General features: G+C 42.8%; 1 protein-coding gene and 1 long non-coding RNA gene across 2 annotated transcripts in view; one reads left to right on the top strand and one right to left on the bottom strand.

Annotated features, from left to right (window-relative positions):
* Positions 1–24,970, bottom strand: part of LOC309620018 — an 878,206-nt gene that overhangs the window by 49,168 nt on the left and 804,068 nt on the right. The gene's annotated exons all lie outside the window — the stretch shown is intronic.
* RAI2 (retinoic acid induced 2) overlaps positions 1–24,970 on the top strand; it is a 406,186-nt gene that overhangs the window by 78,112 nt on the left and 303,104 nt on the right. The window contains exon 3 of the mRNA XM_082375736.1: positions 12,339–12,508. The gene's annotated coding sequence lies outside the window, so the exon portion shown is untranslated. The remainder of the gene's footprint in view (positions 1–12,338; positions 12,509–24,970) is intronic.

The raw sequence follows: 24,970 nt of genomic DNA, 5'->3' as shown, positions 1-24,970 counted from the left end.
TAATTCTAATTTCAGAAAACCGTATCAGCAAAATGATAAAGTCCTTCAACAGTCCTCAGTACTGCAGAGTCTACCTGAGGCTCTAGTGTCTCAACTAGACACCTAAGAGTCAGGGTAACTGTAAGGTGGGGCCCACACTACTTCCCCACAGTCTGATTCTGATAATGCTGACCAGTACATTCTTTTCCAAGGCAGGAGTCAGAAGAAGTTTTCCATTTTGGTTGCTTTTCATAGAATTTTGAAGAATGAGAGTAAGGGACTCATTCAGCCATATGCGGATAATAAACCAAGTCAACCGAATGGCAGATACTAGAGGGAAGCCAAACATCCAGATGTTAATCCTTCCCATTAATTAGAATAAAAATCCTGTGGAATGTGAAGGGTTGGAGGTTACTGGGTTAAATTGATCTATGGTTTTTCTTAGACTACTTAAGAGAATTTGAAGTTGCTGTCTTTAAAAATGCAAACTGCGCTGCACTATTTACATATTTTATGTGGGAAGTGGCAGGTTTTAATTTTAGCTGCATACCACCTTCTCAATTGTTCCCTGAACAGAGTAGAAACTTAGAGAAAATTAGATGGACGGAAAAAAACGATAGTAAAATGAGAAACTGATATGAGTTTAAAGTTCAAAGTGCATTCCAAAGTGCTGGCACATTCTGTAATCCATGCACATTTGATCAGGAAAACTACATGGTCTCTTATAGTGTTTTTGACTGTCTGAAGAGACTCAAAGCAAGGAAAATTCATTGTAGAAGAAAAAATAGGCTCATGATATGCACGAAGAGATGGCTCTAGGGTTTTAAGAATTTCTTCCAATCTGATAGTAAACTCTTTAAGAAAAAAAAAGGGGTTGGTTTTATGCTTTAGCCTTCCTTGGTTTTGTGCTTTGGAATAGAACCTACCTTCTACTTAAATTGTGTGAAGGAATGTTAAATGACAAATGACAGATAAGTTTAAATCTTGAGCCACATGCAAAAAAGAAAAAGCCTGAAAGGAAGGATATTCTTTTTTCTTTTTCTTGGTCAAGTTCTTCTGGTGCAGCTTCATGAATTGAGGTGCCTGAGTTCGAGGTGAGGACATAACTCTTGGAAAAGTGACCTTATCACTTTAGAGAACGCTTTCTTCAGGCAACATTTATAGACATCTGCCTTCTGCTTGCATTAGGCTCTTTGCCCTCTCTCACCGGATATTATATTAGTCAAGATAGATAGGCTGTACTGCAGTAACAAAACTGCCTTTCTGAGCAGTGTGAAAACTGCCCTTCTCTTTCTATCAAGAGACTTTCCTCTCAACCAATCCTGCTTTCGCCTTCAAAATGGTGTTGTTTTTGCTGCGGGCTTCAGGTTCTTATTTTGGACAGTAGTATCTGAACATCTTCTCTTTGCATTCCCCCTTCAGTAGTCCTCAAGGCAACATGGATGTTCCTGACTGTCCAGATGAGAGTCACTATAAGGAAGTGCAGAGAAGAAAAACCCCAAAGTGAATTTTCATTCTCAGCGATTATTCCTGTAACACACTGCTTCAGTTCTTGTTATTCACGCGTAATTTTGTGACAAGCTTTTGAGTGCAGGGCACTCGGGCTCAGCTCTGTGTCCCCTTGGGCTTGTGAGCAGTATGTGAGGAGATGTGTGCAGGCCTGGAGATTTTTTAAGTCTCTCACTAGGCATTCACTTTCTAATCAAGGGCTCTTTCACAGGAAGCTCAAATATACTCTTAGGGACAGCAATAAGGCATTAAAGTTTGCCGAAAGATATGTCCAACCAGCATGTTAATGGCGGCGCCATTTTATTTATACCTATTGGAATGTGTTTTTTTTTTAAATTGAGGTATAGTTGATGTACGGTATAAGTTACAGGTGTACAACAGTGATTCACAATTTTTAAAGGTTATACTCCATTTATAGATATTATAAAATATTGGCTGTATTCTCTGCATTGTACAGTATATCCTTGTAGCTTATTTATTTTATGCATAATAGTTCGTACCTCTTAATCCCTACCCCTTTCTTGCCCCTCCCACCTTCCCTCTCCTCACTGGTAACCACTAGTTTGTTCTCTGTATCTGTGAGTCTGTTTCCTTTTTGTTAAACTCACTAGTTTTATTTTTTAGATTCCACATGTAAGTGATATCATACAGTATTTGTCTTTCTCTGTCTGACTTATTTCACTTAGCATAATACCCTCCAAGTCCATCCACGTTGTTGCAAATGCAAAATTTTATTCTTTTTTATGGCTGAGTAGTATTCCATCATGTATAAATATATACACCACATCTTTATCCATTCATCTGCTGATGGACACTTAGGCTGCTTCTGTATCTTGGCAGTTGTAAATAATGCTGCTATGAACATTGGAGTGCATGTATCTTTTCAAATTAGTGTTTTTGTTTCTTGAGGATATATACCCAGGAGAGGAATTGCTGGGTCATATGGCAGTTCTATTTTTAGTTTTTTGAGAAATGTCCGTACTGTTTTCCACAGTGGCTGCACCAATTTACATTCCCGCCAACAGTGAACGAGGGTTCCCTTTTCTCCACATCCTTGCCAACATTTGTTATTTGTGTTCTTTCTGATTATAGCCATTCTGACAGGTGTGAAGTGATATCTCATTGTGGTTTTAATTGGCATTTCTCTGATGATTAATGATGATGAGCATCTTTTCATGTGCCTGTTGGCCATCTGTATGTCTCCTTTGGAAAAATGTTTATTCAGGTCTTCTGCCCATTTTTTAATTGGGTTGTTTGTTTTTTTGATGTTGACTTGTGTGAGCTGTTTATATATTTTGGATATTAGCCCCTTATCGGTCATATCATTACCAAATACCTTCTCCCATTCAGTAGGTTGTCTCCTTGTTTTGTTGATGGTTTCCTTTGCTGTGCAGAAGCTTATAAGTCTAGTTAGGTCCCATTTGTTTATTTTTGCTTTTATTTCCTTTGCTTTAGGAGACAGATCAAAAAAAATTTTGCAATGATTTATGCATATTAATGGTTACACCATTTTGTTTGTAACTACTGGAATGTGTTGGTTTTTTAAATAATGTAAACATTTTATATATAGGTAAGAAACTCATATTAAATGTTTATACAGATCAGCTTGAAAATCACTGCTTTATTAATTAGCTGATAAGGCTCTGTGTAAAATCCTGATGATGTGAACACATGATAGGGAAGCTTTGATGGAACAGGGAAGGACTAGCAAAGGGGTCAGAAAGTTCTTGGTTCTGAAATGTTGCATTTGTCTTTGGGGGAAAGCAAGACAATGGAAGATGAATCCTGTCAGACCAAGAAGACCCATTTAACAAACTACTGACATTTTCTTCCCAGAAAGTACAGAACTACTTCAGTAATCACAGTAATATGTTAACTAGCAGTTGTTCTTGGATAAACTTTAATTTTGGTACAGTTGTTGCCTTGGCTATGGGTGATGCAGGAAGGTACCCAGACTCTTCAAGGCTGTGTCCCAGAGTCTGATACAAGGAGAAGAGGAACAGAGGGAGGAAGTGGGGAGAGAACAAAGGGGAGTGGGAGGAGACAGTATGGCAGAGACCTTGGGGCATTCTGGTGAGCGCAGCTTCAGAGGGCTTGGGCCCAGATGTGGACATAGGGCCTTACTCCCAGGGTCCTAGTCACTGAGGTCAGGGAAGGCCCAAGCTGCAACCACAAGCTTTTGTGCCTCTGGGCCAGGGATACTTCCTGAAGAGAAGCCAGAATGCTGGAGTGTGGTTTCAAAGGCCAGGAAGCTGGAAGCCAGAGACCACCCCCAAAGGAGAAGCCTCGTTGCCTCAAGGGGAGAAAGGAAGAAAATGAGTACCTATCTGCTATGGTCTGAATGTTTGTGTCCCCATACCCCCCAAATCCATATAATGAAACCCTAACCCCCAATGTGATGGTATTAGAAGGCGGGGCCTTTGGGAAGTGCTTAGTGCCTTTGGGAAGTGGGTAGAGAAAAAGATGAGTGAGTGGTAGAGTTAGACCAAACAGAGCTCCGTCCTTGTCTGGGGTTTTGAGGTCCACGCTGTGTGGGCAGTGAGAGGTGGTCAGGAGGTGGGAGACATGGAAGTGACCTAATAGATGCTGCTAGAAGAGGGGCTGGGACAAGGTGGCCAGGTCCTGGGGGTGGGGTGGGGGTGGTCTAGGGATGGGAAAGAGTGGTTGAAGATCTGTGGGGTGGAGACTGCTGGCATTTACCTCCCTGATTTCAGAAACTCCTCAGGGCATAGGCTGTACTTTGGGAACATTCTTTTCTTTTTTTCCCCCTTCAAGGCTCTTGCTGAGTGTTTAACCACTTCTTACCTAAGAACAGTTCTGGGAGTGGAAAGGGTTCCCTCACAGTATGATTTGTCCCACACTGAAGAGCGGTTGCTGGGGCCTTACTGTGTGGGAGTTGGGGCTGAGGGCTGCCCAGCCAAGAAGCAGAAACTAGACCGGGCTTGCATTCTTCCTAATTTCTCCAGACATGCTCTTGTTCACTGTTCACTATTCTCACCTGCTTATTCTTCAGTGTAAATGCTAGAATCAATTTGGCAAGTTAAAAAAATTCCAGTGAGATTTTTAAATAATTAATTAATTAATTAATTTTTGGCTGCGTTGGGTCTTCGTTGCTGCGCGCAGGCTTTCTCTAGTTGTGGCGAGTGGGGGCTACTCTTCGTTGCGGTGCGTGGGCTTCTCATTGCGGTGGCTTCTCGTGTTGCGGAGCATGGGCTCTAGGTGCGCGGGCTTCAGTAGTTGTGGCTCACAGGCTTAGTTGCTCCGCGGCGTGTGGGATCTTCCCAGACCAGGGCTCGAACCCGTATCCCCTGCATTGGCAGGCGGATTCTTAACCACTGTGCCACAAGGGAAGTCCCTCCAGTGAGATTTTGATTGTAATTGTGTCAAAGCAATGTATTACTGCTTTTCATTAAAATTGAATTTGAGCCTAAATAATAAAGTGCTTTTTTATTCGGAAAGGACTTTTTTTTGCTCATTCATTTATTTCATTACCCAGCAATACATATTGAGCACTTAGGAAAGTCCTAGAAAAGTGGCCCCATTATCTAGTGACGCTGAGAGCCACTTGAGGCAAAGGAAAGAAGAAGGACAGTCCTTCTACTTGCACTGCCCACCTTCCTCACCTTGCCCCAATCCCAGCCCTGGTGGAGCCTGTTATTTAAAATTTTGATATTATTTTCATCATGAATTTTTGCATTAATTTTAATTTAGAAATGTTGTATTAAAATGTTTATCTTGATTACTGAGTTTTTTTGACATCCCTTTAAATTTTAAACCCAAAGTGAGTGCCTTGCCTGTCTCCCCCATGTCCCCAGTCCATGGAGTACTTAACAGCAGGTGAGAGTAGAGAGGGAACAGGGTTGTAGAGTGCTCAGGGAGCCAGGATGACTGAGGACCAGGAGTGAGAAACTTCTGTGCTTAACTCCTAAACAGAATCATGCAGCGCTTCTTAACTGCAGTGTAGAGATACCCATTCTCTGAAGGGCTGCCCTGACCACAAGTATGGCAGGTGGCTTGCAGCTGAAGAGGAGGAGGACACAGCTCAAGCATTGCCATCCCAAAAGGAGTACTGCACTGTCCAGTATGGGAGCCACCAGCCAATTTGGCTCTTAAGCACTCGAAACATGGTTAGTCCGAATTGTGATGCGCCATAATTATTAAGTTTGCACTGGATTTTGAGGACTCAGTATTAAAAAAAAAGATCATATATCTTATTAAAGTTTTGTTTTATATTGATTACCTGTTGAAATGATAATATTTTTGGATACATTAGTTTGAATAAAATGTATTATTAAAATGAATCTCACTGGATTTTTTATTCTTTTTTTAATGTGGGAACTAGCAAATTTTAAATTTCATGTGTGGCATGTGCTTGTGGCTCATAGTATTTCTGTTGGGCAGCACTGGTCTGGGTGGTAGCAGGGATGTGTCCTTGAACTCATACAGGGGCCCTGATCACAGAGACCTTGGGAATTTCATCACACATTGAGGCACTTCCTCTAACCTCTTCTGTGGGACTGGGTGCTCAGCATGTAACCTGTATTAAGAGGCCACCAGCTAGGCAAATGTAAGTTGGAGCTCACAGGTAGTCAGAGATAGGACCTGCTATTATGGCAGTAGGGGAGGGCGCTGGAGAGTGACGGATAAGGAAGTGTAGTGGAAATCCTTGTTGACCTAGCACCTTTGAACACCTTTCTTATATTTGGAAACTGCCCCACAATGGATGAGATTCTTACTCTCCCAACCTCCTTTGCAGGTAGGGATTAGGGCTCAGCCAATCAAACACACACAGGCCATATTTGAGGTGATGTGAAAGCAGCCAGCGTTACTGCATGAATCCATGAGGTTGAGGTTGGCAGCACCAGCTTCCAGGAGCAGTGAGGCAGAGATTCAGCATTAGTGGGTGGGTGGTACCAGCTGTTATGATGCTGCCCAGGAGGTGGCAGGAGTGTCTCTACCAGACCAGTCCTTGGTGAAATTTGTGGCATTGTTCTTTACTGCATAACCTTTAAACTGGTTTTCTGGTCTTTCAGAGATTCTCTGTATCCTTCAAATTTTTCCTAGCTAGAATGCTATTGTCTGCAATAAAATCCTGACTGATATACAGTGGTTTCTACACCTGCTGTATAGTAGTACCCAAATACCCAAATGGTGCTTCAAGCAGTCAACTACTCTTGAAGACCTTCTTTTTGTTTAGCACTGTGATAACAGCTGGAGGGACTCAGAAAAATAATGAGCCTTCATTGCCTTGTTCCAATAACTCACACAGGTGATGTATGGTGATTGGCATCCTGGTGCCAAGGTCTTCCCCAGGGCAGAGGAGAACAGGTTCTGATTCCTCTTCAGCTTAGAGCTACATTTAACTCTTCAATTTTAATTCTCTAAAAATAATTGGCTGCCTTCCCTCTTTCCTGGCATCTGTTCTCAAATCAACCTTGAGACCAAGGCTGCTCTGGACACACACAGAGTCACAAAATCTCACTTACATCGCTGCCTCTAAGTGTGTTTACTACTCTACTTCCTGCCTCCAGGAAGTAAAATGATGGGGTGTGTGTTCCTTGTAAAAAGGAGGACATATTTTCAAATCATACACTTATAATTTTGCAAACATCAACTCTAGTGTTTGGGTTCCCCCAAAGCTAGACTCTGAGATGAGGATTTAGATGCAAGTTGTTGATTTGGAAGGTGATCCCAGGAAGCACAGGGAGGGAGCAAGGAAAAGAGGGTGTGTTGATGAGAGGGTTATTGCTGTGGGCAACTGGGCTCAGTCCTGCTAAGGATCCTCTGAAAGATTGCGCAGAACATAACTCAGAACCATCCCACCAGGGAGCAAGGAAGTTGGGGTATTATCTGTCAACTCCCAGCCCTCATTATTTGAGAGTTATTCCTGGGGGTGTTACCTCCCCAGCGCTTCTCTTCTAGTTTGCCCTGCATGGACAGAGACTGCTCCTATGGCCATAGAAAAGTCCTCAGGCAGAGAGACCCAGGTGCTTGAGGCTGCAATCTGCCAGTGTGTGTGGGGACTGTCCACCAAAGCTGTGGATGACCTTCAGGTGGGCCAAGGGCATATTGGCTATATTGGTTGGCTACATCTAGTTAATAAAACTTTCATCATGAATTCATTCTTGCATTAAACATATATTTATAGAGCACCCCGTATGTTCCCAGCATGCATTTTGTCATGGCGATATAATAGTGACCAAAACAGATACAAAGCCCTCCCTTAATAGCTTATTCTAGTGACTATTCTCAGGAGTATTAAATTCTACCAACCACAGATGCCTAACAGATTTTCAGTAACATATGCATTCATTTAATACTAATATTTGATATTGTACTAATTGGATAAAATATGACACTTTCTGTTATCTTTCTTTGTTAAGAAAACATAATTTCAAAGAATGTTGGAGCTTGAAGTGTTCCTAAAGATAACTGAGGCATGATGTATATGGAATTTTAAAAAGCGATACTGATGAACCTAGTGGCAGGGCAGGAATAAAGACGCAGATGTAGAGAACGGACTTGAGGGCACAGGGGGGAAGGGGAAGCTGGGACGAAGTGAGAGAGTGGCATGGACATATATACACTACCAAATGTAAAATGGATGGCTAGTGGGAAGCAGCTGCGTAGCACAGGGAGATCAGCTTGGTGCTTTGTGACCACCTAGAGGGGTGGGATAGGGAGGGTGGGAGGGAGGCTCAAGAGGGAGGGGATATGGGGATATATGTATACATATAGCTGATTCAGTTTGTTGTACAGCAGAAACTAACACACCATTGTAAAGCATTTATACTCCAATAAAGTTGTGAAAAAAAAAAAGATAACTGAGGCATGCAAAGGTGAACTAAACTTTCCTAAATACACATAGCGGAACCAGGACCAAAACTTCAGGTTTCTTCACATATTTCTGAAATAGCACCACATTGCCTGAGACTGGTGATTTTTTACAGCAAAAACCAAAAAGCGGTTTGAGTGCACCCTTATACATTGTGGTAGGAGTGGAAATTGATGCAAAGTTTTTGTAAAACAATTGGCAATAAGCATAAGAGCTTTAGAGGTAAACATTCCCATTGACATAGTAATTCAGCTTTTAGGGATTTATCCTAAGAAAATAATCAGAAAATTGCAAAAGATTTATATACAAGAAATATTAATTTAGTTGAAAAGTATGTTTTTAAAAATATTTAGTATTATGGGAAAATACAGTACAATACTTAGTGATGAAATGAGAATATACAACTTCATATACTAGATGTCTCATTTTTTTCAGAAAGATCCACACAGAGAAGAAGATAATAGCAAAGCAGCTGTTATATCTTCATGGTGGGACCATGGAATATTTGTTTTTTCTTGTATTTTCTGCAGTGGACATGTGTTACTTTTATAATCAGGGGGTAAAAATCGAAACATTCTTTTGCCTAATTTTTCACCTCTAAGCATTTTGCTGAGTGCTGGGGAAGTGTTAAGCAGATATTTTTGTGTTCTTCCACCTTGAAAAAAAATCATAGTTTAAAACTAGGCTCCCAGTGTTCAGAAGCCTTCCAGCCAGTATGGCTGTGGAGAGGGTACATCTTGAAATGCCTTCCCTCGTGGCCCTGCATCCCCCTCTGCAGCTTCACCTCCCTTCACTGGACATGGGTCCCTTGTCTGCATCCTGCTAGTGTATTCCTGCTTTGTGGCTTCTATTCCTTTGTTTCCTTCTTCGCCATCAGCTCCGCCTTCATTGTGTTTCTTTCAGTTCCTCTTAGAGAAGCAGAATCCCATGCTGCTGTTTTTCAGCCTTTCTCCCCTCTTAGTTTCAGCTGCAAAGTGTGATGGGGACTTCATCTCATCTTACCTGCTGTGTCTTGCCTTTGGGATTAGACACTTACTATGAAGATGAAAGAAAACCAGCCGCCTATTAAATATATCACCTTTGGACTTTCCAGAGCCTCCAGCTTTGCCAAACACCACGGGAGCCTTTGGCCCCCTATGGCAACACTTCCCGAAATGCATGCTCTCTTCCAAAGCAGCTGAAGAACACAGACCCCCTTCTTTCTCCCAAACAAGGCTGTTGTTTTTATCTCCCAGGTTGCTACCATGTGGGAATGTCGTTGTGTGAGAAAACATCAACACCCAAAATGCAGATCGCACTTGCTTCCCATCAACTATGAAGGGGCCATTAATCATTCTCCACCCTCCCATCTTTCCCCGTCTTTATTACAGAGAAGCTGTTCTTGTAATTTCTGACGAGTATCTGTGGGTGGTGACTAACCTTTGGCATTGTCCATGTGGTCTGACAGGAATGGTCTCGTGTCTCCTAGCATCAGCCTGGAGAGTTCAAGGGCATCTGAGGAGGCCGCATGGCAAGGTGCAGCCAAGCAGAAGGAAATGAAGATGTTAGGATGGGAGCAGCCTGAGGCTGGCTCCCTTAGGCCTGGTGGTGATGCATTCTTGCTTCTTTGTTAACTAAAGCTCTGAAGGCGTTTGCTTTTTTTATTCCTGGCTCAGCTGAGTAAAAAATGCTGTCTGGGCAACATTTATTAGAAAACCTCTGCTCACAGGGGTGCAATAAATATCATTCTTTTTGGAAAACCTGTGGTACTTATATGGGTGCTACTGTAGTTCAAGCCCAAGAGAGATACCATGCTGTAGCTATTGGCGTTCAGTGCTAGAAACAGAAACCCCTTTAGGTATTTAAATAGAAAGGTTTTGAGTTCAGAGAATAAGGGGCTTACCATATTGTTGGAAGGGCTGGACAAACAGGAATGATTGCCAGGGTATCACAGAACTGACTAACCCAAAGAAATCCTACCTCTGTCACAACTAGGAAGGTGGAGGGTCAGAGGCTGCTGCTGGAATACACTATCCAGGGTCCAGGAAGCCACCACTGATGCACTTCTTGACACCCCAGAGGTGCAAATGAAACATTGGAAATCTGCTTCAGAAACTCCACATCTCTGCTTAAAGGCAGAAAAGCAGGAAGATGATCTCTGCCTCATGTATTCTTTCCTATTGGTGACACCTGTCTATGTACAGAAGCCTAGCTGCAAGGGAGTCTGAGAAATATAGTATTTAGCTTTCTGGATTTCTTAGTTTAGTAAGACACAATGGAAGGAGGTGGGAATGGAGGCCAAGTGCCAACAGACCATAACTTATAAACACACATACGTTATAAAACGGCACTGGCCTTAGAGCATGGAGGGGGCCCAGTTGGGGATGACTGGGGCCCAGCTGGGGATGACTGAGTCCCAGTAGGGTCTGAGACCAAAAAAAGTGGGGTAAACAGAATATATGGTAGAGTTTCTTCAGGGAAGAGAGAAGGCAGAATCCATCACAGAATTGTCCCTGGTCTGATTTTTAGCAACACAAAGGAAATAAGGAGACTGTATCCTGGCTAGGGAAGTGGCTTGACTTTTGGCTTATGGGAATTGCTGATATTCAGTGTTAAGTGCAGATAGCATCATTACCTGGGACTTCAATTAGATGGGAGATGGAGTGGATCATAAACAAAGGTATAGTTCTTGGAAAGAGCTGGTGATGGAGTCAGGTCTCTGGCAGCCAACTTCCCTGGCATGGAAAGAGCTGTGGAATGGGGTTTAGGGGAAGGCACAGCAAGAATCCTGGGGTCCTGACAAGACCCAGGGAGAATGAGGCCAGATGATTGGGTGGGCTCTTTGGGTCTGATACCGAAAATGGGCCTCTGTACGCCAGCACTGAATTAAGTCTCGGAGACAGAGTTTGGGTGAAGTAGAAAAAAATAGCTTTATTGCTTTGCCGGGCAAAGGGGGCCACAGAGTGCTAATGTCCTCAAAGCTGTGTGTCCCAACCTGGGAGGGTCTGTGAGAAGTCTTATAGTCAAGGGGCAGGGTTGCTGATAAGGATCAGGGTGTGTGCAGGGCCTGCATTCATTCAGTCTAGAGATCGTCTGGCGTCAGGTGGTCTCATGATGGACTTTTGTGGTTCTTGAGGTTATTGAACTGTGACCTTCTCTCTGAAATGAAGAATGCTTCTTCAAGCAGTTAACATCTTCCATTTAGTGGGGGTTTTAGTTCTGCAGAAGAGCTCAAAGATATTGTTACGTATATCCCTTGAGGAGGAACCAGGACCCTGCCCCAAGGCTGCACTGTTGTTTTTTGACTGCTTCTCCCTTGTCTCCACATCACCTCCCTTGCCTGATTAGCAGCTGTTTGAATTGTCCTTTGGAACTCACAGAAAATCGTGGAGGCTTAATGAAGCCTACTTCCTACAAACAAGAAATGGGGGACACAGAAAGGCTTTTGTGCCCAGGAGCCCCACAGGGTCCAAGTAAGCAGATGGAAGATGTGGGAAGTTGGCTTAATTAGCCCCAGTTCTACATCCCTCCCTGTATCCATGCCCTTTGCCTTGTAATTTTGCATCTTCTCTTACAAAAGGCAAAATGGGTTTCCCGACCCCTTGATTTTGGGCTTGGCCTTGAGACTTACTTTGGACAACAGAATAGGGGAAGAAGCAGCACAAGTTCGGTTTTGAACCAAAGCCTTAAGAGGCCTCACATGTTTCTATTTTCCCTCTCTCATGCTTTTGCCATGTTCATGAGAAGAGCTTCCCCTGGGTTCTGATTATTCAGCCTAGGCCCAAGAATAACCCATGTGGGAGAGACTAGAGCCCAGCTCATTACAAGGAACCAATCCCAGTGGACCTATAGCTTGAAGGAGGGCCTTCCAGCTGAACTCAAGCTAGTTCTTCTGGGCCCCAGGCAAACTAATGGTGTGTGAGAAATAAATGCTTATTTTGAACACTGAAATATTTGTGATTGTGTAATAGTTATGCAGCAATAGCTGGCTGATACAGAGACTGTCACTGAATACCAACGGGTTTATCATTTCCAGGTATTTCAATGAAGAGTATCAGGAGGACATCTACAAATCCCAGACTGGCATGTGCAAGCTCTGAGGAATGGTGGAATAACCCAATGTATCTGGGTGACCTTTGGAGACAGCTGAGATAGAACTACAACAGGGCAGTGGCTGACACCCAAACCATAGCCTGTCTTCTCCAGGTAGGCTTCCCTGATTGGCCAAGCCCACAGAGATCTCTTCATCCTCTACTCTCCTCACTTATTGCCTGTTTTTCTCCTTCAGCTCTGATCATATGCCATCACATTTAGAGTGACCTAATTCCAAATCTCTCCAGATAAATGGATCTACCTCACTGTATTTTTATCTAACCACATGTCTATATTTTTTCTGTGTGGATATAATAAGGGACTGGTCAAGCATCTTGTTCAGATCCACATGCATTATGTTTAAAGCAGTGGTTTTTGAGATTCAGTCACTTCTGAACCATCTTCATGATGTTTGTCTATTTCCATGTATAACCAGGGAACAGTGTCTAGGGGGTGAGAGGTTGTAGGCAAGCTGAGGCTGTGACTGGCTGTGACTCATAAAGGACTAGAATGCTGAGAGAAGGGAAGAGTCTTAGAAGGAGTTCTGTAAGGGAGATGGGGAGGCTGGAGGAGGCAGAGGACTGGGCTAGAATTAAAGTGCAGTAGTAGTTAAAGAAGGGTACTGAGAAGGAAGCCATTCGAGGGCAGCATTAAGAACCAGGAAGGGGCACTGTAAGAGGTAGAGATGGGAAGGTGTAGGGGAGGGCTGCAGAGTCAGTGCTGAGGAGTCTCACAATAAGACAGGGCAAAGGGCAGATGGTGGAGGAGAAGCAGGAAGATGTAAATGTTGGGCAAGTGAAGTCTGTGGACCATCATCGTGCCAAGTAAAATAATCTTGTTTTCCATGTGAAGAGATGTCTCTGTATTGAATACCACACTGAGGAAACTTTGGTCTAAATCAGTGGGCTTCCAAATCTTTTTCTGCTTGCATGTCCTCTAAAAGAATTTTGAAAAACTACATATTCCCTCACACTTTTAAAGTTGATATCTAAAATCCTTTATAAGTTTAAATATTGTAATTCTAAAAGATGTAATATACAATAATATATTGTAACTATTGATATTTAAAAATAAAACTCATACTGTACTTGCTGGTATCAAAACATCATTATGGGTGGGGACCTTCAAGATGGCGGAGGAGTAAGACGTGGAGATCACCTTCCTCCCAACAAATACATCAAAAATACATCTACATGTGGAACAGCTCCTACAGAACACCTACTGAACGCTGGCAGAAGACCTCAGACTTCCCAAAAGGCAAGAAACTCCCCACGTACCTGGGTAGGGCAAAAGAAAAAAAGAAAAGACAGAGACGAAAGAATAGGGACAGGACCTGCACCTCTGGGAGGGAGCTGTGAAGGAGGAAAAGTTTCCACACGCTAGGAAGCCCCTTCACTGGCGGAGACGGGGGGTGGGCGGGGGGGAAGCTTCGGAGCCACGGAGGAGAGCGCAGCCACAGGGGTGCGGAGGGCAAAACGGAGAGATGCCCGCACAGAGGATCGGTGCCGACCGGCACTCAGCGGCCCGAGAGGCTTGTCTGCTCACCCGCCGGGGCAGGTGGGGCCTGGGAGCTGAGGCTTGGGCTTCGGAGGTCGGATCCCAGGGAAAGGACTGGGGTTGGCTGCGTGAACACAGCCTGAAGGGGGCTAGTGCGCCACAGCTAGCCAGGAGGGAGTCCGGGAAAAGGTCTGGACCTGCCTAAGGGGCAAGAGACCATTGTTTTGGGCTGAGCGAGGAGGGGGGATTCCTTCCCTGTCTGCCCACAGAAGGCAGAGCACCGCCTGAACGAGCTCCAGAGACAGGTGCAAGACGTGGCTATCAGCGCGGACACCAGAGATGGGCATGAAACGCTAAGGCTGCTGCTGCAGCCACCAAGAAGACTGCGTGCGAGCACAGGTCACTATCCACACCTGCCCTCCCGGGAGCCTGTGCAGCCCGCCACTGCCAGGGTCCCATGATCCAGGGACAACTTCCCCAGGAGAACACACGGCACGCCCTAGGCTGCTGCAGCGTCATGCTGGCCTCTGCCGCCGCAGGCTCGCCCCACATTCCGTACTCCTCCCTCCCCCTGGCCTGAGTGAGCCAGAGCCCCCGAATCAGCCACTCCTTTAACCCCCTCCTGTCTGGGCGAAGAACAGACGCCAGAGGGTGACCTACATGCAGAGCCGGGTCCATATCCAAAGCTGAACCCCAGGAGCTGTGCGAACAAAGAAGAGAAAGGGAAATTTCTCCGTGCAGCCTCAGGAGCAGCAGATTAAATCCCCACAATCAACTTGATGTACCCCACATCTGTGGAATACCTGAATAGACAACGAATCGTCCCAAAATTGAGATGGTGGACTTTGGGAGCCACTGTAGGCTTGGGGTTTGCTCTCTGCATCTAATTTGTTTCTGGTTTTATGTTTATCTTAGTTTAGTATTTAGAGCTTATTATCATTGGTAGATTTGTTTATTGATTTGGTTGCTCTTTTCCTTTTTTTAAAATCTATATATAAATATATTTTTTCCCTTTTTCTCTTTTTGTGAGTGTGTATGTGTATGCTTCTTCGTGTGATTTTGTCTGTATAGGTTTGGTTTTACCATTTGTCCTAGGGTTCTGTCTGTCTGGTTTTTTTTAGTATAGTTTTTAGCACTTGTTATCATTGGAGAATTGTTTATTGGTTTGGTTGCTCTCTTCTTTTTTTTTCTTTTTAGTACATTTTAATTTTTTTATTTTAATAATTTTTTAATTTTTTATTTTAATAACTTTATTTTTTATTTATTTTTTCTCCCTTTTCTTCTGAGCCGTGTGGCTGACAGGGTCTTGGTGCTCTGGTTGGCTGTCAGGCCTGAGCCTCTGAGGTGGGAGAGCCGAATTCAGGACATAGGTCCACCAGAGGCCTCCCTGCCCCACGTAATATCAATCGGCAAGAGCTCTCCCAGAGATCTCTGTCTGAACGCTAATACCCAGCTCCACTCAATGACCAGCAAGCTCCAGTGCTGGACACCCTATGCCAAACAACTAGAAAGATAGGAACACAACCCCACCCATTAGCAGAGAGGCTGCCTAAAATCATAATAAGTTCACAGACACCCCAAAACACAACACCAGACGTGGACCTGCCCACCAGAAAGACAAGATCCAGCCTCATTCACCAGAACACAGGCACCAGTCTCCTCCACCAGGAAGCCTACACAACCCACTGAACCAACCTTAGCCACTGGGGGCAGACACCAAAAACAACGGGAACTACAAACCTGCAACCTGTGAAAAGGAGACCCCAAACACAGTATGTTAAGCAAAATGAGAAGACAGAGAAATACGCAGCAGATGAAGGAGCAAGGTAAAAACCCACCAGACCAAACAAATGAAGAGGAAGTAGGCAGTCTACCTGAAAAAGAATTCAGAGTAATGATAGGAAAGATGATCCAAAATCTTGGAAATAGAATGGAGAAAATACAAGAAACATTTAACAAGGACCTAGAAGAACTAAAGAGCAAACACACTGATGAACAACACAATAAATGAAATTAAAAATTCTCTAGAAGGAATCAATAGCAGAATAACTGAGGCAGAAGAACTGATAAGTGACCTGGAGGATAAAACAGTAGAAATAACTACTGCAGAGCAGAATAAAGAAAAAAGAATGAAAAGAATTGAAGGCAGTCTCAGAGACCTCTTGGACAACAGTAAACGCACCAACATTCGAATTATAGGGGTCCCAGAAGAAGAAGAGAAAAAGAAAGGGACTGAGAAAATATTTGAAGAGATTATAGTTGAAATTAGAGATTATAGTTAATATGGGAAAGGAAACAGTCAATCAAGTCCAGGAAGCACAGAGAGTCCCATACAGGATAAATCCAAGGAGAAACACGCCAAGGCACATATTAATCAAACTATCAAAAATTAAATACAAAGAAAAAATATTTAAAACAGCAAGGGAAAAGCAGCAAATAACATACAAGGGAATCCGCATAAGGTTAACAGCTGATCTTTCAGCAGAAACTCTGCAAGCCAGAAGGGAGTGGCAGGACATATTTCAAGTGATGAAAGGGAAGAACCTACAACCAAGATTACTCTACCCAGCAAGGATCTCATTCAGATTCAATGGAGAAATTAAAAACCTTTACAGACAAGCAAAAGCTGAGAGAATTCAGCACCACCAAACCAGCTTTACAACAAATGCTAAAGGAACTTCTCTAGGCAGGAAACACAAGAGAAGGAAAAGGCCTGCAATAACAAACCCAAAACAATTAAGAAAATGGTAATAGGAACATACATACCGAGAATTACCTTAAATGTAAATGGATTAAATGCTCCAACCAAAAGACATAGACTGGCTGAATGGATACATAAACAAGAGCCATATATACGCTGTCTACAGGAGACCCACTTCAGACCTAGGGACACATACAGACTGAAAGTGAGGGGATGGAAAAAGATATTCCATGCAAATGGAAATCAAAAGAAAGCTGGAGTAGCAATACTCATACCAGACACAATAGACTTTAAAATAAAGACTATTACAAGAGACAAAGAAGGATACTACATAATGATCAAGGGATCAATCCAAGAAGAAGATATAACAATTGTAAATATTTATACACCCAACGCACCCAGCATAGGAGCACCTCAACACATAAGGCACAACCCAGTCCAAAAATGGGCAGAAGACCTAAATAGACATTTCTCCAAAGAAGATATACAGATTGCCAACAAACACATGAAAGGATGCTCAACCTCACTAATCATTAGAGAAATGCAAATCAAAACTACAATGAGGTCTCACCTCACATCGGTCAGAATGGCCATCATCAAAAAATCTACAGACAGTGAACGCTGGAGAGGGTGTGGAGAAAAGGGAACCCTCTTGCACTGTTGGTGGGAATGTAAATTGATACAGCCACTATGGAGAACAGTATGGAGGTTCCTTAAGAAACTAAAAATAGAACTGTCATACGACCCAGCAATCCCACTACTGGGCATATACCCTGATAAAACCATAATTCAAAAAGAGACATGGACCACAATGTTCATTGCAGCACTATTTACGGTAGCCAGGACATGGAAGCAACCTAAGTGTCCATCGACAGATGAATGGATAAAGAAGATGTGGCACATATATACAATGGAATATTACTCAGCCATAAAAAGAAACGAAATTGAGTTATTTGTAGTGAGGTGGATGGACCTAGTGTCTGTCATACAGAGTGAGGTAAGTCAGAAAGAGAAAAACAAATACCGTCTGCTAACACATATATATGGAATCTAAAAAAAAAAAAAAAAGTGGTTATGAAGAACCCAGGGGCAGGACAGGAATAAAGACGCAGATGTAGAGAATGGACTTGAGGATACGGGGAGGGGGAAGGGTAAGCTGGGATGAAGTGAGAGAGTGGCATGGGCATATATACACTACCAAATGTAAAATAGATAGCTAGTGGGAAGCAGCCGCATAGCACAGGGAGATCAGCTCGGTGCTTTGTGACCACCTAGAGGGGTGGGATAGGGAGGATGGGAGGGAGACACAAGAGGGAGGAGATATGGGGATATGTGTATATGTATGGCTGATTCACTTTGTTATACAGCAGAAGCTAACGCACCATTGTAAAGCAATTATACTCCAATAAAGACGTTAAAAAAAAAACATCATTATGATGTGACAGCCACCATCATCCATTTAAAAAGTAAAAGACAAGCTCTTTAACAATCAGACACTTTACTTCATTCCTTTTACTCCTTGAAATTATATTTCCATTTCACTTCCCCCACAGAATTTTATCCTGATGTGATACATTGATACTTTTATGCTTGGCAGTCTTTTATTGATCAGTCTCTCATGTATCACAGCAACAAAACATGTATGCAAATTTGTTTAAAATTTGTTTCCTATAACCGTAAATAATAAATAATTATTAAATATAAGAAGTAACATTTTATTGGAAAAACATCTTTTAATGAGATGGCTGGAGTAGGGGAGGTAGGTCATGGTCCCTCCATTAGAGGAAACTTGGCCGATGCTGGTACCCTGAATTGTACCTTCCTTAAGCATCTCGGAGGTTTTTACACCCAGGGCATCGTGTCTTGGTCAGGTTTGGAACCTTGGATACGGAGATATCTGTATGCCACCTGTACTAAGACAATGGTGATGGTAGCTGCCATCATGGTAAACTGAAGATCCCCTTTGCCTATTTCCTGGGTATCAGAGAAGCTTCCCAGATCTTTGTGTGATGCCAGGGCAAGGCAGGGGGGAACCCAATAATGCCAAAGATTGGATTTCCTGCAAGCATGACAGAATGGGTATTTAGAGCCTGATTTGCTCTGATTCAAAGAATACAAAGAAATGGGGCATTTTTGGTACAGTTGAATTCCTCACATTAAACTTCATGCCTACTATGTGGGGAGAAGGGGGAGAGAGCTTTGGATTGGGTGATCATAAAAGCGGAGGTTATCTGCATCTGATTGTCCACGTGTAAGATGGGATTGAAATCTACTCTATGCATCCTCCTGTGTTACTGTGAGGCTCGTATGAGATCAAAGGATGCTTGTGACATCATTTTGTAAACTGTCAAGAATTCTTTCTTATTTTTATTTGTAAACTTTTTATTTGGAAATAATTACAGGTTCACAGGAAGTTGCCAAGACATGTACAGGAAGGTTCTGTGCATCCTACAATCCACCTCCATCAATGCTGACATCTTGCTTAACTACAGTATAATATCAAAACCAGAGCTTATTCACATATAGCCAGTTATCGCCAGTCATACTTGTACTCATTTGTGTGTGTGTCGCTTCGTGAAAATTTATCACGTGTGTAACTTCGAGTAATTACCGTCACAGTCATGATACAGGACTCTTCCATCATCACCAGGCTCCCTCGTGCTACCTCTTTATAGCCACATACTCCTCTCTCACAGTCCCTAACCCCTGGTAATGACCCTGTCCATCTCTATAGTTTTGTTATTTCAGTAATGTTATATACATCAAATCACAGTATGTAGTTGTTTGAGATTGCCTTTTTCATTTAGCATAATTCCCTTGGGGTCCATTTAAGTTGTCACCTGTATCAATAGTTCATTCCTCTTTATTGCTGAGTTATATTCCATGGTATGGATGCACCATAGTTTGTTTAACCATTCACCTATTGAAATACATTCAGGTTGTTTCCCATCTTTGGCTATTATGAATATAGCTGCTATGAACGTTTGTGTACAGGTTTTTGAGTAAACATAACTTTCCTTTTCTTTGGAATATGTGAAATTCTGGGTTGTATGGTAAATGTATATCTAGGTTTATAAGAAACTGCCAAACTTTTCCAGAGTGGCTGCACCATTTTACATTTCCACCAATAATATATGAGTTATCAATTTTCTCTGTATCCTCATCAGCATTCAGTGTTTTCACTATTTTTTATTTTAGACATTTTCACATTCCCATAGGTGTGCAATAATATCTCATTTTGGTTTTAATTCACATTTCTCTAATGGCTAATGATATTGAACATCCTTACATGTGCATATTTGTCATCTTTAAATTATCTTTGGTGAAATGTCTGGTCCTGTTGTAACAGAGAAGAACAAACCTGACTCCATATTGGATCTATTCCTCTAGCTCTAACCTTTGTGCTCTGTTGCCTGTGCTTAGTCATGCTGGCTCTGCACCTTCCTAAAAGAATGTGGCCTAGAGTCTGAAATATACATAATAGCCCTTTCTCAAGGCTCTGCCTCCCAGGCTTGATCTTCATATAGAGATCAAAAGTTGCATAACAGAAAATAAGAATTATCTTGTTGGAGGTTTACAGGAATATTGTGACCAGACCTATGTGGACAGCTGCAAGAACAAAGGATTATCACATACCCTCCGGGGTCTGGCCAGCACCAAGAAGTTTCCAACAGCAAGCCACATCCCCTCCCCTTTGCCTAGGCCTAGATCCCAAAGGATTTCTCCTAATTTTTTTTCTAAAAGTTTTATAACTTTATGTTTTGCATTTAAGTCTGTGATCCATTTTGAGTTAATTTTTGTCCATGATATGAAACTTAGGTTAAGGTTCATTTATTCTGCCTATGGATATCTAATTTCTGCAGCACCATGTGTTGAAAAGTCTATCTTTCCTCCATTGTATTGCTTTTGCACCTTGGTCAAAAATCAGTTGGGCACATTTGTGTAGCTCTATTTCTGGGTTCTTTGTTCTGTTCCATTGATCTATGTGTCTGTCCCTCTGCCAGTGTCACACTGTCTTGATTACTGTAGCTGTATAGTAAGTCTTAATATCAGGTAAAGTGATTCCTCCAATTTTATTCTTTTAAAAAATTGTTCTAGTGATTCTAGGTTTTTTGCCTTTTCATATAAGTTTTACCATAGTCTTATCTATGTCTCCAAAAATCCTTGCTGAGATTTTGATAGTAATTGCACTAAGCCTATAGATTTCAGCTTGGGGATAATTGACATCTTTACTAAGTTTAGTATTCTAATCTATGAGCATCCATTTATTTAGTTCTTCTTTGATTTTTTCATCAGCATTTTGTAATTTTCAGGATACAGATCCTGAATATGTTTTTCTAAGATTATACCTAAGTATTTCATTTTCTTTGTAGTGAGTGTAAATGGTACTGTGTTTTTAATTTCGGTTTCCTTATGTTTATTGTTAGTATATGTAAATGGTATGAGCATTTTTGTGTGTTTATCTTGTATCTGCAACCTTACTGAATTCACTTATTAGTTCTAGGAGTTTTTTTTGTAGATTCTTTGGAATTTTCTGTTTAGAGAATGTCATCTGCAAACAGGGAGTGGTTTTCTATCTTTCTTTCTGAGCTGTATGCAACTTATTTCCTTTTCTTGCCATGTGCTTGCTAGGACTCCTGGTACTATGTTCAATAAGAGTGGTTAGAATGGACATCCTTTTCTTGTTCCTGATCTTAGAGGGAAAGCATTCAGTCTTTCACCTTTCATTAAGTATGATGTTAGTTGTAGGTTTTTTAATAGATGGTCTTTATCAAGTTGAAGACCTTTACCTCTCTATTCCTAGTTTTCTGAGCTTTTAAAAGAATTATGAATGGCTGTTTTCAAGAACTTTTAAAACGTTATTTTCTTTTAGTACTTTTAAAATGATGCTTAGATTGACATCTTGGTTCTGTGTGAAGTTCTGATAATATGAGGACACATCATTTTCCTTGTCAGCTCTGCCCCTCCTGGGCGGACTGGGAGGACACAGGTGACGGAAGGGCTTCTTGTTGGGTGGGACTACGGAAAAAATGGAGGGGAGAGATCTCGAGGCGTTGCCCAAAGAGGTCTGTTACCAAGTTATCCAACAGAAAACCATGGTGCTGAGAGGGTTATCAGTTTCCCAGGGCTGCTGTAACAAATTGCCACAAACTTAGTGGCTTAAAACAGCACAAATTTATTCTTTTACAGCTCTGGAAGTCAGAAGTCTAAAATCAAGGTGTTATCAGGGCTGTGTTCCTTCTGGAAGCTTCAGGCAGAGCCTGTTTCCTTGCCTTTTCCAGCTTCTAGAGGCTGCCTGCGTTCCTTGGCTAGTGGCCTCTTCCTCCATCTTCGAGGCACATCACTCCACCCTCTGGTTCCATTAGCACATCTCCTTTTTTCTCTTTGGCCTTAACTCTACAGCCTCCCTCTTTTATAAGGCCTCTTGTGATTGCATCGAGCCCACCAGGAAGATCCTTAATTACATCTGCCAAGTCGCTTTTGCCATGTAAGATGACATAGTCACAGGTTCCAGGGATTAGGATGTGTACATCTTTTGAGGGAGGGGGCATTATTCAGCCCAGCACAGAGGTGTGACCATGGACATGATGGTGAGGTATTCTAAAGAGCAGCACTATGGAATTAGCCTGTGGTTTGAATTCTCATTCCAGGTTTACAAGCTGTATGACTTTCAGTCAGTTTCTTATTCTGGCTAAACCTTTGTTCACCTGCAAAACTGTAACCCCTACTGTGGTAGAGATGACAACTGCCCATCAGAAATTTACACAACTTTTCCAGAGTATGCAGTGGTGACTGGGAAGCAACTTTCCAGACAGGAACTACATTTCTCTGTACCACGTGCATCTAGGTGAGGCCCATATGACTACCAATGGAATGTGAATGGAAGTGATATGTGTTACTTCTGGCTGAGGGTGCTTATGAAGAAGGGGTGGATTCTCTATGCTCTCTTCTCCCACCTGCTGGCTCTATATTGACTCCCAGGTGACCTTGGAAGCCTCGTGATGAAGATGGTAAAGCTTCCACTAGCCTAGGTCCCTCAGTGACTGAGTGGAGCAGATTCTCTCCTCCTCTCACTGCCAGAATGGATACCTGTGTGGGCCTATAATATGAGCCAGAAATAAATTTCTGTTGTCTTAAGCTGCTGAAATTTTAGGTTTATTCATTTCAGCAGCCAGCATTATCTTAAGCAATAATCTACCTTGCAGACTATTATTATCCCCTGGAACTATAAAATGAAATCCTGTGTGTAAACCACATGTGAAGGGACTAAGGGACTCACAGATTAGAAAGTCATGAAGTTTTCTGCCTAGAGCAGTGGTTCTCAAACTGGGAAGTGCGTCAGAATCCTGAAGGGCTCCTTAAAACACGGATGCGAGGCCCCATTTCAAGAGTTACTGATTTGGGGTGGGCCTCCTACACCCAGAACTTATCCTTAGGCTTTTCTCTCTTGCCTGTGTTTTCTGTGTGGCTGTCACCTCCATGAGGGCAGGCACTGGGTCTAACTTCTTGGCAATTCCATTCCAGAACTAACACAGTACCTGGCAAATAAAAGGCCCCCAACCAGCAGTGGAAGAAGGAAAAAGGAACAAGTTGGCAGTCTGTGGCTCCAAGGGCTGAGTTAGAGCCAATATGCTTCAGTTAAAGGTTTGATGATTTCCTCATTCTTAAATAGCCTTGAGTGGGATTCTTTGTTCCTCCATGATCCTGTTAAGGTGAGGAGAAGCTGCTGCGGTAGTAGCCTGTGCTGTTGTCTGCCAAGTAGATTTTACCTTTTGCTGGTATCTCTTTGGAAGAGCTCCTGGGATTGATGAAATATTTTGCACCCCAGAAAGTATATCCATTCTCCTATCAGGCAGACTTTATTTTGCCTTTACATGGGGGCGTATTCACTTGATCACGCTGGAGGATTTCATTTCAGAGAGCTGCTGCCCATTTGAGAAAGTGTATGGCCTATATTTCCTCTCAGTGGAGCTTCCCTGAGGAACATAAAGCGCCCCATGCGGAGGCTGAGGAGGTAGCCTTCTCCTGGTGTGAGGAAAGGCCTGGGGGGACGGGTGAGCCCTTGGAAGCAGCTATTAAAAAACAAACGTTAAAAAAAAAAAAGCAAATGTTATCTGGGAAAGAGGGAGATGGGTTCAAAGAGACAAATTCTGTGTACTTGGCGATTTTGCCCATGGCGAGCTCTGAATTCTATCTTTCTGTGAACTAAGAAGTTTGGTAATAGCAATTCCAGAGTCATTCTGATTTCAGCAGCTTTGAGGGCTGACGGTGGGCCGGGGGTGGGGAAACAGGAGTGTGTGGGGCTGCCAGAGGACCAGGCAGAGGCAGGAGGTTGGTGGTTGCGTTTGGTTTACCCTCCCAGAACTCTGGCAAGACAGGGCAGCCTCTCTCAGATCACCGCCCACTGGGGTCGCCTTTGGAGGCCTGAGCTATATCCAATTTCAATTTCTTGGGTTAATTTATACTCCACTGTAAACAAACTTTGTAAAAGCTGAGAACCGGCAAGGATAAAGAAGCTGTTTTTCCATTACAGTCTTTCTTCTGATTGGTTGTGAAATGAGTTTTGCAATAACAGAGACCCCACATTTTGCCCTGGGCATCTGGAGGGTGTGTACTGGGGAGGAGGTGAGGGGCAATTCAGCACGAGCCTGCTTCATGCTTGGCTCTGTGTTGGGGGCCTTCACTTGTATTGAAGCGAGGGGAGGGGGAAGTTGTGCCCTCTCCCCCTGCCCCCCAGCCCCTGTGACCTGGAGTTTAAACGTAATCCACAGTGTGGTGCAATGTGGGAAAGTGTAAACAGGGCTATGTGGCCAGCCTAGGCCTCTCAAACTCAAGTTCATTGCTGCCTAAATCTCCTTGCTCAGCTGATGTTTCAGTATCAAGCTATTCTCTAATTGAAGTTTTAAATTTTACTTGGAGTATTTGGGGAGATGTGGTGTCTTATGTGGTAATTTTCTGAGAGCTCTATTTTCCCCATTTCAAATTGTTGCTAATGTAGCGTATTTGGGCGCCTGTATGATTTTTATTCATTAACCTCATCTGAACCGCTCATCTGAACTGATCCCAGATCATCTCCACTCTTCTGCGTGCTTGGTTTCTGTTTTCTCTTTTTCATTCCAAAATTTTCGGAATTGCTTTTCCTGCTCTCGGTTTTGAGCACCATGCGCCAATGATTTGGCTCATTTCTTTGTGTCACCAGTTAGTGTCCACCGACGGAACTGTGGGCGGCCTGAGTCTCAAAAGCGTCTAGCGACCTGACTGCATTTTAATTTCAGATTCTTTCTTCCAGATGTGGTAGTAAAAAGAGAGGTTACTGAAAAAGCATGCGTGGTTTTTTATGTATGTAAATAAATTTTGGGTTTATGATTGCTGAGAGA

This window comes from Balaenoptera borealis (genome assembly GCF_965194805.1).
Source record: "Balaenoptera borealis genome assembly, chromosome: X".
Taxonomy (NCBI): domain Eukaryota; kingdom Metazoa; phylum Chordata; class Mammalia; order Artiodactyla; family Balaenopteridae; genus Balaenoptera; species Balaenoptera borealis.
The sequence above is the reverse complement of the archived record's forward strand: the minus strand, read 5'-3'. Positions and strand labels throughout refer to the sequence as shown.